Source organism: Bombina bombina, chromosome 4 (assembly GCF_027579735.1).
Source record: "Bombina bombina isolate aBomBom1 chromosome 4, aBomBom1.pri, whole genome shotgun sequence".
Lineage (NCBI taxonomy): Eukaryota > Metazoa > Chordata > Amphibia > Anura > Bombinatoridae > Bombina > Bombina bombina.
Genome location: NC_069502.1, coordinates 548988072 through 549002428, shown reverse-complemented (window position 1 = coordinate 549002428; position 14357 = coordinate 548988072).

Here is a 14357-nt window from a genome sequence, read left to right as displayed (position 1 = left end):
GAGTCTGTCCAAAAAATTGAGCGGTACACCTGTACCTGCAAGACTCGTAATACCAGCGGGCATTAAAAAGCAGCATTGGGACCCGTCAACGCTGCTTTTTAAGCCTAACGCAAGACTCATAATCTAGCTGAGAGACTTTACAAATGCTGCTTCTTAAATTGTGGTTGTAGTCTTGCATTTAAGAGCTATGTTGGCTAAGGTTCTTAAAGTGACATGAAACCCAAAATTCTTTTATTATTCAAATAGAGTATACAATTAAATTATTCAATTTTACTTGTATTATCAAATTTGCTTTATTCTCTTATTATCTATGGTTGAAAAAGCAGAGCAAAGCACCACAGGGAGCTAGCTGACCACATTGGATGAGTTAATAACAAGAAACATATATGTGCAGCCGCAAATCAGCAGCTAGCTTCCATTATTGTATTGCGGCTCTTAAACCTACCTACGTATGCTTTTCAACAAATTATACCAATAGAGCAGATCAAATTAGATACTGGAAATGAATTGGAAAGTTGTTTAAAATTGCATGATCTATCATGAAAGTTTAAGTGGTAAAAAGTGGTTGCATTATAATCATCTATTTCCCACAACTCCCTTTTTGTATATCATATATGATTATGTTGTTGACAACAGAGGGAAGAGACTTCATGATGAAATATATATAAAAGTAATTCCTAAAAGGAAAAACTAAGAGGATGCGCTGAAAAACACTGATAGAGTTAATTGAACCTGTTAATTAATACCCATAAGCATCAATGGAGTTATTCAAAACAGTGAATAAAAATGAGTGTAAAATAAAAGCAAATGTGAATTCCAATGTAATAAATGTGAAAAAACAAAATATATAAAAAATCAAATACTCAACAGTATATAAGGTGAAGACATACACTGTAATGGTGAAAGTTCGAAAATCAAAAGTTCATCTCAAATGTCCAAAACAAATTTGTGTTATAAGTGTCCAATCCAAAAATAAGGATATAGTGTACTTAGGTATTTGGCGTGCTCCTCTTGTGTCCCTCGGTGTAATGGGTCAGGATGTCTAGAATAAAAGATAAACAAGGGGCGCCAACATAGTGTAAATCGCATACACAACAAAATATAAAAGTGATGTGCAATAAACTACTCACAAAGAAAGTGGCACCTTACGTGAATAAGGTGCAAGAAAGCAGGCTGACATTCAAATACCAGCAGTCAGTACGCTGGAGGTCTCACCCAGGGGACCTATGGAATCTGGACAGGCGTCTGGAAGGTAGCACCCATGTTCCTTAGGGCCAGTAGCCGGACAAAGTGAACTGCAAGCTGGTATGTGCTCCCCCGCTACGCTCACACAGCCGAGACTCATTTCCAAAACTAACTATGTCAGTATGTGAAAAAGTTCAGTGGCAAATGTCCTGTCAATGGGACAAAGGAATCACAGAAGAAGCAGAAAAAAACGGGTCGTGGTTTGAAACAAGCAGTGTTTATTTTGCAACGCGTTTCTCAGTCTATTCCAGACCGTTTCATCAGGCATAATCATGGCTAACAATAGGATTCTATTTAGCATAATCATGGCTAACAATAGGATTCTATTTAAGTAGAATCCTATTGTTAGCCATGATTATGCCTGATGAAACGGTCTGGAATAGACTGAGAAACGCGTTGCAAAATAAACACTGCTTGTTTCAAACCATGACCCGTTTTTTTCTGCTTCTTCCTTTTTCCCGTTGACAGGACATTTGCCACTGAACTTTTTCACGTACTGACATAGTCAGTTTTGGAGACGAGTCTCGGCTGTGTGAGCGTAGCGGGGGAGCACATACCAGCTTGCAGTTCACTTTGTCCGGCTACTGGCCCTAAGGAACGTGGGTGCTACCTTCCAGACGCCTGTCCAGATTCCATAGGTCCCCTGGGTGAGACCTCCAGCGTACTGACTGCTGGTATTTGAATGTCAGCCTGCTTTCTTGCACCTTATTCACGTAAGGTGCCACTTTCTTTGTGAGTAGTTTATTGCACATCACTTTTATACTTCATGATGAAGACTTTTATTTATTATTCTTAAAGGGACACTGAACCCAATTTTTTTCTTTTGTGATTCAGATAGAGCATGCAATTTTAAGCAACTTTCTAATTTACTCCTATTATCAATTTTTCTTCGTTCTCTTGCTATCTTTATTTGAAAAAGTAGGCATCTAAGCTTTTTTTGGGTTCAGAACTCTGGATAGCACTTTTTTATTGGTAGATGAATTTATCCACCAATCAGCAAGGACAACCCAGGTTGTTCAGCAAAAATGGGCCGGCATCTAAACTTACGTTCTTGCATTTCAAATAAAGATACCAAGAGAATGAAGAAAATTTGATAATAGGAGTAAATTAGGAAGTTGCTTAAAATATCATGCTCTATCTGAACCACAAAAGAAAAACATTGGGTTCAGTGTCCCTTTAAGGACATTAGAAAGTTTAATTTGACTTTAGTGTCCCTTTAAGCTGTGAATGCAGCTTTATTGATGCACCTCTCAGTCTATTTTTCAGTGTTAAATAAATACTTTTATTTGAAGGGATATGGTAGCAATGGATAAGATGTAATTAATCACTTATGGTCTAATGTCTAGATACTTTTAAAAGGCAATATCCCCACTGCTGTCGCTTATAACAATCTTTTAAGACTAAGTTATATTTTTCTAAACAATCAGCTAGATTACGAGTTTTGAGCGCTATAGGGAAATTAACGACCGCCACAAAAGCGGCGGTATTTAACCTCCCTATAGCGCTGCTATTACAGGTTTTAAAAAACCTGGCTTGCGCGGGCGATATGGTTGCGCTGAGCTCCATACCTCACCCAAATACAAGCACTGCTTTGACGTGCTTGTGCACGATTTCCCCATAAACATCAATGGGGAGAGTCAGTAAAAAAAAGCCTAAGACCTGTGATCACGGAAACAAAAGCTCCGTAACACAGCCCCATTGATGTCTATGGGGAAAGAAAAAGTTATGTTTAAACCTAACACCCTAACATTAAAAAAACACGTCTAAACACCCCTAATCTGCTGTCCCCGACATCGCTGCAACCTACATAATGTTATTAACCCCTAATCTGCCGTCCCAACATCGCAGCCACCTACATAATGTTAAAAAAACCCTAATCTGCCACCCCTAACATTGCCGCCACCTACATTACAGTTATTAACCCCTAATCTGCTGCCCCCAACATCGCCACCACCTACATAATGTTATTAACCCCTAATCTGTCGCCCCTAACATCGCCGCCACCTACATAATGTTATTAACTCCTAATCTGCCGCCCCCAACATTGCCGCCACCTACATAATGTTATTAACCCCTAATCTTGCTGACCCCAACATCGCCGCCACCTACATACATTTATTTACCCCTAATCTGCTGGCCCTAAAATCGCCGCCACCTACCTATACTTATTAGCCCCTAATCTGCTGCCCCCAATGTCGCCGCCACTATACTAAAGTTAAGCCCTAAACCTCTGGCCTCCCACATCACTAACACTACATAAATATATTAACCCCTAAACCTAACCCTAACGTAACCCTAAGCATAACACCCCCTAATTTAAATATAATTAAAATAAATCTAAATAAACCTTACAATTATTACCTAAATAATTCCTATTTAAAACTAAATACATACCTATAAAATAAAACCTAAGCTAGCTACAAAATAACTAATAGTTATACACTGTGTGCAGAATTATTAGGCAAATGAGTATTTTGACCACATCATCCTCTTTATGCATGTTGTCTTACTCCAAGCTGTATAGGCTCGAAAGCCTACTACCAATTAAGCATATTAGGTGATGTGCATCTCTGTAATGAGAAGGGGTGTGGTCTAATGACATCAACACCCTATATCAGGTGTGCATAATTATTAGGCAACTTCCTTTCCTTTGGCAAAATGGGTCAAAAGAAGGACTTGGCAGGCTCAGAAAAGTCAAAAATAGTGAGATATCTTGCAGAGGGATGCAGCACTCTTAAAATTGCAAAGCTTCTGAAGCGTGATCATCGAACAATCAAGCGTTTCATTCAAAATAGTCAACAGGGTCGCAAGAAGCGTGTGGAAAAACCAAGGCGCAAAATAACTGCCCATGAACTGAGAAAAGTCAAGCGTGCAGCTGCCAAGATGCCACTTGCCACCAGTTTGGCCATATTTCAGAGCTGCAACATCACTGGAGTGCCCAAAAGCACAAGGTGTGCAATACTCAGAGACATGGCCAAGGTAAGAAAGGCTGAAAGACGACCACCACTGAACAAGACACACAAGCTGAAATGTCAAGACTGGGCCAAGAAATATCTCAAGACTGATTTTTCTAAGGTTTTATGGACTGATGAAATGAGAGTGAGTCTTGATGGGCCAGATGGATGGGCCCGTGGCTGGATTGGTAAAGGGCAGAGAGCTCCAGTCCGACTCAGACGCCAGCAAGGTGGAGGTGGAGTACTGGTTTGGGCTGGTATCATCAAAGATGAGCTTGTGGGGCCTTTTCGGGTTGAGGATGGAGTGAAGCTCAACTCCCAGTCCTACTGCCAGTTTCTGGAAGACACCTTCTTCAAGCAGTGGTACAGGAAGAAGTCTGCATCCTTCAAGAAAAACATGATTTTCATGCAGGACAATGCTCCATCACACGCGTCCAAGTACTCCACAGCGTGGCTGGCAAGAAAGGGTATAAAAGAAGAAAATCTAATGACATGGCCTCCTTGTTCACCTGATCTGAACCCCATTGAGAACCTGTAGTCCATCATCAAACGTGAGATTTACAAGGAGGGAAAACAGTACACCTCTCTGAACAGTGTCTGGGAGGCTGTGGTTGCTGCTGCACGCAATGTTGATGGTGAACAGATCAAAACACTGACAGAATCCATGGATGGCAGGCTTTTGAGTGTCCTTGCAAAGAAAGGTGGCTATATTGGTCACTGATTTGTTTTTGTTTTGTTTTTGAATGTCAGAAATGTATATTTGTGAATGTTGAGATGTTATATTGGTTTCACTGGTAAAAATAAATAATTGAAATGGGTATATATTTGTTTTTTGTTAAGTTGCCTAATAATTATGCACAGTAATAGTCACCTGCACACACAGATATCCCCCTAAAATAGCTATAACTAAAAACAAACTAAAAACTACTTCCAAAACTATTCAGCTTTGATATTAATGAGTTTTTTGGGTTCATTGAGAACATGGTTGTTGTTCAATAATAAAATTAATCCTCAAAAATACAACTTGCCTAATAATTCTGCACTCCCTGTATTGTATCTATCTTAGGTTTCATTTTTATTTCACAGGTAAGTTTGTATTTATTTTAACTAGGTAGACTAGTTATTAAATAGTTATTAACTATTTACTAGCTACCTATTTAAAATAAATACAAAGTTACCTGTAAAATAAAACCTAACCTGCCTTAAACTAAAACCTAACATTACAATAAAATGAAATAAATTAAATTAATAAAATACAATTATCTAAATTACAAAAAAAACACACTAAATTACTCAAAATAAAAAACGAAATTATCAAAAATAAAAACTAATTACTCCTATTCTAAAATAAAAAAGCCCCCCCCCCCAAAATAAAAAAATCCTAGCCTACACTAAACTGCCAATGGCCCTCAAAAGGGCCTTTTGTGGGGCATTGCCCCAAAGAAATCAGCACTTTTACCTGTAAAAAAAATACAAACACCCCCCAACAGTAAAACCCACCACCCACACAACCAAACCCCCCAAATAAAATTCTATTTAAATAAACCTAAGCTAACCATTGCCCTAAAAAGGGCATTTGGATGGGCATTGCCTTTAAAATGGCATTAAGCTCTTTTTCCTTGCCCAAACCCTAAGCTAAAAATAAAACCCACCCAATAAACCCTTAAAAAAACCTAACACTAACCCCTGACGATCCACTTACAGTTTTCGAAGACCGGACATCCGTCCTCATCCAGGCAATAGGATTGAGCTTTCATCCTATTGGCTGATTCAATCAGCCAATAGGATTAAGGTCGCATTCTATTGGCTGATCGGAATAGCCAATAGAATGCAAGCTCAATCCTATTGGCTGATTGCAACAGCCAATAGGATTTTTTCCACTTTAATTCCTATTAGCTAATAGAATTCTAACAGCCAATCAGAATTTAAGGGACACCATCTAGGATAACGTCACTTAAAGTGAACTTCATTTTCCAGCGACGATCGGAAGAAGAGGATGCTCTGCACCGGATGTCTTGAAGATGGACCCGCCCCGTGCCGGATGGATGAAGATAGAAGATGCCGTCTGGATGAAGACTTCTGCCCGCTTGGATGAAGATAGCCAGAAATTCGTATATGAAGGAGCGCTCAAGCTTAAGGTGTGTGATGTAAATTAATGATATCATAAAAATGAGATAATAAAAAATGTGGCTATGCAAAATGTATTAAAAATTAACAATATAAAAGTAAGCAATCATAAAATGTATGTAGAAATCGGACGTCTCCGATATATAAAATGAGCTAAGAGAAAAAGCACATGGATAGTTGCCACCACACGGAAAAAAGGTCTCTGATATAGATTAATTACCAGGATTCAAATCATCATAGGGGCCCCCAATGGTAAGTCACTAATTGCTTGATCCCAAACTGCCAATTCCGAATCAATCGGTTTCCAGGGCTTCACCTCCGTGGAGGCGCGTGCGTGATTGGTGACGTCACAGAACGTGGGCGCTGTCTTTGATTTGAGGATCCTATTGGTCAGGACAGTCCTTGTATCAAAGAAATAGCAGCCGCTTGTAGTACAAAAGGAAAAGCCAGTACAGTATCCGCTCTTAGTGCGATTTGCACGCAGGATACCTATAATACAATGGCAGTGTCAGCTTGGTGTTAGTGCCTTATAACAGCCTTGGAAGCAGTCTTTGCAGGTTCAGAATCTTCTGTGGCTGATTTAGACTTGGTGTTTAAAGTTTAATGTCCAAAGCACATCAGGGACAATCTCTGCCTTAATGTAGTAGTTTTTTCATCTTGAAAAAGCCCTGTAAGAGGGAGAAACGCGTTGATGATTAGAATTACAGCTCTTCTTTATTTCTACTCCAGAGAAGGATAAACTACTACATTAAGGCAGAGATTGTCCCTGATGTGCTTTGGACATTAAACTTTAAACACCAAGTCTAAATCAGTCACGGAAGATTCTGAACCTGCAAAGACTGCTTATAAGCGGCTGTTATAAGGCACTAACACCAAGCCGATACTGCCATTGGATTATAGGTATCCTGCGTGCAAATCGCACTAAGAGCGGATACTGTACTGGCTTTTCCTTTTGTACTACAAGCGGCTGCTATTTCTTCGATACAAGGACGGTCCTGACCAATAGGATCCTCAAATCAAAGACAGCGCCCACGTTCTGTGACATCACCAATCACGCACGCGCCTCCACGGAGGTGAAGCCCTGGAAACTGATTGATTTGGAAACAGCACTCGGAGGAAAAGGTAATACATACCCAGTTATTACCACAGTTTGGGATCAAGCAATTAGTGACTTACCATTGGGGGCCCCTATGATGATTTGAATCCTGGTAATTAATCTATATCAGAGACCTTTTTTCCCTGTGGTGGCAACTATCCATGTGCTTTTTCTCTTAGCTCATTTTATATATTGGAGACGTCCGATTTCTACATACATTTTATGATTGCTTACTTTTATATTGTTAATTTTTAATAAATTTGGCATAGCCACGTTTTTTATTATCTCATTTTTATGATATCATTAATTTACATCACACACCTTAAGCATGAGCGCTCCTTCATATACAAATTTCTGGCTATCTTGTTTTTTTCCTATCATAAAGGACTATAGGTTTGTGGGAGTTTGGTGCTTTTTCCTGCGCACACTACTTTACATATGTGTTAACCGCTTGGATGAAAACTTCTGCCCGCTTGGATGAAGACTTCTGCCGGCTTCGATGAGGACTTCTACCCGCTTGGATGAAGACTTCTGCCGGCTTCGATGAGGACTTCTGCCCGCTTCGATGAAGACATATGCCGCCTGGATGAGGATGGTTGTCCGGTCGAAAAGTGGATCGTCGGGGGTTAGTGTTAGTTTTTTTTAAGGGTTTATTGGGTGGGTTTTATTATTAGCTTAGAGTTTGGGCACCGTAAAAGAGCTAAATGCCCTTTTAAGGGCAATGCCCATCCAAATGCCCTTTTCAGGGCAATGATTAGCTTAGGTTTATTTAGATAGAATTTTATTTGGGGGGATTGGTTGGTTGGGTGGTGGGTTTTACTGTTGGGGGGTTGTTTGTATTTTTTATTGCAATGTAAAAGAGCTGATTTCTTTGGGGCAATGCCCCACAAAAGGCCCTTTTGAGGGCCATTGGCAGCTTAGTGTAGGCTAAGGTTTTTTTATTTTGGGAGGGCTTTTTTATTTTGATAGGGCTATTAGATTAGGAATAATTTGTTTATTTTTTTGTAATTTAGATAATTGTATTTTATTAATTTATTTTATTTTATTGTAATGTTAGGTTTTAGTGTAAGGCAGGTTAGGTTTTATTTTACAGGTAACTTTGTATTTATTTTAAATAGGTAGCTAGTAAATAGTTAATAACTATTTAATAACTAGTCTACCTAGTTAAAATAAATACAAACTTACCTGTGAAATAAAAATAAAACCTAAGATAGATACAATATTATAACTATTAGTAATATTGTAGCTAGCTTAGGTTTTATTTTATAGGCAAGTATGTATTTAGTTTTAAATAGGAATTATTTAGGTAATAATTGTAAGGATTATTTAGATTTATTTTAATTATATTTAAGTTAGGGGGTGTTAGGGTTTGGGTTAGACTTAGGCTTAGGTTTACGTTAGAGTTAGGGTTAGGTTTAGGGGTTAATATATTTATGTAGTGATGTGGGAGGCCAGAGGTTTACGGGTTAATAGTTTAATTTAGTATATTTCGTTGTGGGGGGCTTGCGGTTTAGTGGTTAATAAGTTTATTATAGCGGCGGTGTGGGCGGACGGCAGATTAGGGTTTAATAATCTTTAAATAGTGTTTGTGATGTGGGAGGGCTGCGGTTTAGGGGTTAATTGGTTTATTATAGTGGCGACGATGTTGGGAAGCGGCGGAATAGGGGTGAATACATTTTAATAGTGGCGCTGATGTCTGGAGTGGCAGATTAGGGGTTAATAAATTTATTTTAGTGTTTGCGAAGCAGAAGGGTCTCGGTTTAGGGGTTAATAGGTAGTTTATGGGTGTTAGTGTACTTTGTAACACTTTAGTTATGAGTTTTATGCTACAGATTTGTAACGGAAAACTCATAACTACTGACTTTAGATGGCGGTACAGATCTTGTCAGTATAGGGTGTACCACCCACTTTTTGGCCTCCCAGGCAAACTCGTAATACCAGCGCTGTGGAAGTCTCATTGAAAAAGGACTTCTTTAAATGTGCAGTACTGACGTTGCGTGACGGTCAAAAAGGTGTGCGGTACAGCTATACCAACAAGACTTGTAATAGCGGTGTTAGGAAAAAAAACTGTGTTATGAAGCATAACAATGCTTTTTCACTCATAGCGCAAAACTCGTAATCTAGCTGAATGTTATTAATCATATTTCATTTATAATAGAAATAAACGAGCAATGCACACAAAATGATTGCACTTTTTACAGAGACAATTAAACACAGAACACAAGGTTTAATTGTAATCTGTGTTTATATTAAAGTCAATTTGTTTCATTAAAATATAATAACATAATCAAATCATTCCATTTAAATTTCTGAGAAGGAAATATGTGTTTATAGTAGCAGAAAAAGTGTTTTCTTTTATTTATTTCTTTAATAATTTGAAATGTAAATAATGAGTGATTTTAGAACTGTTCTGTGTATAATTTACCATAGAACACAAGTGAGGATAAAGGCTGTGACACACTGAAAGCGATGCGGTGCGAGGCAAAGCAGCTGCTTCGCACTGCGTTGCATCTCTTCTGAAGTTTAAATATTTCATCTCTGAGCACTCAGCTACGCGACCTGACGCGGCAGAGTGCACAGAGATGAAAAGGCAGGACATACTGAGCGCGCACAGCCACTCCGCTTGCATTGTGTAACCCAAGATCTAGGAGGCAAGTATTCTATAACTGTGTTTTCTCAGTACCCAAGGACAACCCTTTATTGTCACACACAAGAGACTGCAATTCAGATCTTAAACTCAAAGGCCTATGCAGAATATTTAAAACTATGATACTGACTGCGTTTGATTGGTTGAGAGATTTGTCAATAAATTTGCTGAAGCCATGCTAGGTCTGAAAAAAAATCTGTGTTTCGATACTGGCATTTGACTAATCAGTCAATCACTTTTTATAGATTTTAGCCTATGGGAATATAAATTAGTTTTTAGTTTTTCATATATTTTTGAAACTATGTATTGTATGTGAAATACTTTGTCATTATGTACTCACCCTAAAAATTAGTTTAGTAAGTTTATATTGGAACAAAGTATCAGCTGCTCGCCTTCACTTCAATTAATGGGAGAGTGCTTCCTGGAAAATCTCGCTATTATTATTATTATCATTTATTTGTATAGCGCCAACAATTTCCGTAGCGCTGGGTACAATGATATGGGTATACAATGACAAAGATTTTTGATAAAATACAAAACTAAACAAATCTAGTACAGGAGGAAGAGGGCCCTGCTCCGGAAAGCTCACAGTCTACAGGTTTAGGGTGCAGAGACATAAGGTTGGGGTAGCTTGTTACATCGGTTGTAGTTGCAGCAGTGAGTCAGGCAGGTAATGTATTAGTTTGGTTCGGATGAGGGATGGAGGAGAGATGGTACGCCTCTCTGAATAGGTGGGTTTTCAAGAAGCGTCTGAAGCTATACAAGGTTGGAGAAAGTCTTATGGAGCGGGATAGAGAGTTCCAGAGGACAGGAGCAGCACGTGCGAAGTCTTGGAGGTGGGAGTGGGATGTAGAGATAACAGGAGTGGAGAGACGTAGGTCAGTGGTTGATCGAAGAGGACTGTCAAGGTGCCAGGAATCAGACTGGGATAAGAAGTGCAAAAATAATCACTCCTATATTAATAGCAAAAAATAATAAAAACTCCACAAGTCAAATAACATGCCAGGATTTAAAACCAGAGCTGGTAGTCAGAAGAGCCAAGTCAGGAGCCAAAGCGAATAGTCAGACGAGCCAAGTCAGGAGCCAAAGCGAGTTGTCAGACGAGCTGGAATCAGGAACAAGGAGAACAGCAGAGTGAGGAACATGTCAGGGATCAGGAACCAGGAGGGACGTCAGACAGCCAGGTAATACACAGGAACAGGAACTCTCACAAACAGGTCTGAGACAACACAAGGGCAAAGCATACTGAACAGAGGCTCTTTAAATAATAAGTGATGACATCACAATTCTGAGACAGCAACCTGTCTCACATGGATGATGTACACCAGTCTGGCCATAAAAGGGCATGCAGGAAATGAGCAGCATCACACACTATGCACCAGAGTCAGCAAGAGAGGTGAGTAAAATGGCTGCCAGCAGCACATGGCAAACAAAGCAGGGAAAAAACCCTGCCAAGGACGGATGGGGAATATTTCCCGATGAGAGAGGAAATATAGTTGGGAGCTAGACTGTTTAGTGCTTTGTAAGTTAGGGTTAATACTTTAAATTGTATTCTGGAGTGTATGGGGAGCCAGTGTAGAGACTGGCAGAGCGGAGCAGCTGATGTAGATCAGCGACTTAGGTGGATGAACCTAGCAGAAGCATTCATAATAGATTGGAGGGAGGAGAGGCTATGTTTTGGAAGGCCATTTAGGAGTAGATTGCAATAATCAATACATGACAAAATGAGGAAATGAATAAGTATTTTTGTAGTTTTTTGAGTAAGGAAGGGACGAATTCTGGAAATGTTGCGTAGGTGTGAACAGCAGGATTTGGTAAGTGCTTGTATATGTGGGTTGAATGTGAGCTCTGAGTCTAATGTGACCCCAAGACAGCACACCTGGGGTGAGGTGCTGAGAATAGAGTTTCCAACCATCAGAGAAATGTCAGGTGTTCGATGTCTCGAAGAGGGGGGAATAAGAAGCAGTTCAGTTTTGGACAGATTGAGTTGGAGGTAGTGTGAAGACATCCAAGAGTAAATTGCTGAGAGGCAGTTGGAAATCTGGTTGAGTAAAGAGGGAGAGATATCAGGAGAGGAAAGATAGATTTGGGTATCATCAGCATATAAGTGGTACTGAAAGCCAAAGGAGGCTGTACGTTTTCCAAGGGAGGATGTATAGAGAGAGAAAAGCAAGGGGCCCAAGATAGAGCCTTGCGGTACTCCAACTGAGAGAGGCATAGGATCGCAAGATATGTTGTTAAAGGAAACTGAAAATGAGCAGTTTGAGAGAGATGAGGCAAACCAGGAGAGAGCTGTGTCTCTGATGTATTTTTAGGAGGAGAGGATGGTCGACTGTGTCAAAAGCAGCGGATAGGTCAAGAAGAATTAGAAAGGAGTAGTGGCCTTTTGCTTTAGCTGATAACAGGTCATGTGTTACTTTAGCAAGAGCAGTTTCTGTTGAGTGTTTAGGGCGGAAACCAGATTGTAGTGGATCAAGTAAGGAGTTAGTTGTGAGAAATTGAGTTAGCTGATTATAGTTTTTGAAGCAAAGGGAAGTAAGGAGACCGGTCGATTGTTAGAAAGCGATGATTGATGCATGATTGAATGTATCCAAAAATGTACCAACGGTGAGAGATTGGTTAAAGAGATGAGATAGGGTAGGGGTTAGTGAAGCAGAGAGAGAGGGAAGAAGTTGTGAAGGAATAGGGTCTAGTGGGCAGGTTGTGAGATGAGTCAAGGATAGGAGTACAGAAACTTCTTCCTCTGTTACAGGAGGGAAGTAGCATAGAGTTTTGTCAATAGAAGGTGTAGGTAGGATTGCTATAAAAAGGGTAATTAACACCACTGCCACCTGATGAAGAGGATTTCTTGTTGAAACACGTCGAAGTTTTTGGAGGACACACCGACTGGTGACTCTGTGCTTCGGATTGCAGTATGCTGTTGGCAACAAATATACCCTTGCTAAAGATTTTTCAGTGCAAGTATTAATTGTTGTATTTATTGCTATACTAATATTTATATTAAATATTTTTTTACTACCAAAATTGGTTTACTTCATTTTATTTTACTTTATATTAAGCTCTGTCTTAACCCTTTCTTTTGCACAAAAAAAGAAATACTAAAACAAGGGTCACAATCCTAACCCCTTAATGGCCAGCAACATACCCGGTACGTCGCTGGTGTTTTATGGGGTTGTATTTTTCTATAGTGCGGTCTTGCTGCTGGTGCTATTTTAGTAAGCCTGCACGAAGGAGGGAGGGTCTAATAGCCTGCGACAAGACCCATGCTATTACACCCAGACTATCCCTTAACAACCAGCGACGTACAGGGTATGTTGCTGTCATTAAGGTCTTTAAAGGAAAGTGTACTGCAATTTTTTCTCTCATTAAGGTGTTCCCATTGATCTATTTTGTCTGCTAGACTGTATTAAGTTGTTAACAACCATATCCTTTACCTTTATTTTGATATTTAAATAGCTGTTTTTACTAGTTGTATCTCCACCTAATCTGGTTATAGAAAAAAACAGAACGTTCAGATGAAATAATGCTCCATTGGTCTCTCTATGTATTGGTGCTTGGGCAAACAATAATAAATAAGATAAGGAAAACTGTGTAAATAATTAGACTGATAAGCTAATTAAATATGCTCTTCCTTGAAGCTCAGCCTATTTTGATTAGATTGTCGTTTTATTTAGCAGAAACATTTATTTCATATAGAAAAAAATAACCAAAAGAAGCAATTTCCCATACATTTAAAACCCTATAGCATAATGAGAATTAGAACTACGTTAAGGGGTAACCTATTTTACAATACACTGTCCCTTTAAGTTAGAGGTTTAAGAGAAATTTTAGGAAGTAGTTGTGGATTAATGCTTCCAGTAGAGGAGGTAAACACAAGAACTGCAAAATAATTAAAAAATGTCTCAGACATACATAAGGCTATCCTAGGAAATAAGTATGTTTATACTGCACATTGGTGTTAAAAAGCCTGTTCTTAGTTTGTAGTGGTTTTTCTTTGGAGCTCCTGATCTTCTTAAAGGGATAGGAAAGTCAAAATTAAACTTGCATGATTCATATAGAGCATGTAATTTTAAGGCACTTTTAAATTCATTTCTATTTTCAAATGTGCTTTGTTCTCTTAGTATCCCTTGTTTTAAAATAAATACGCACATATCATACACTAGTGGGAGCTGCTGCTAATTGGTGCCTGCACACATTTGTCTCTTGTGATTGGCTAACTAGATGTGTTCAGCTAGCTGCCAGTAGTGCAATGCTATTCTTTCAGCAATGGATAACAAGAGAATGAAGC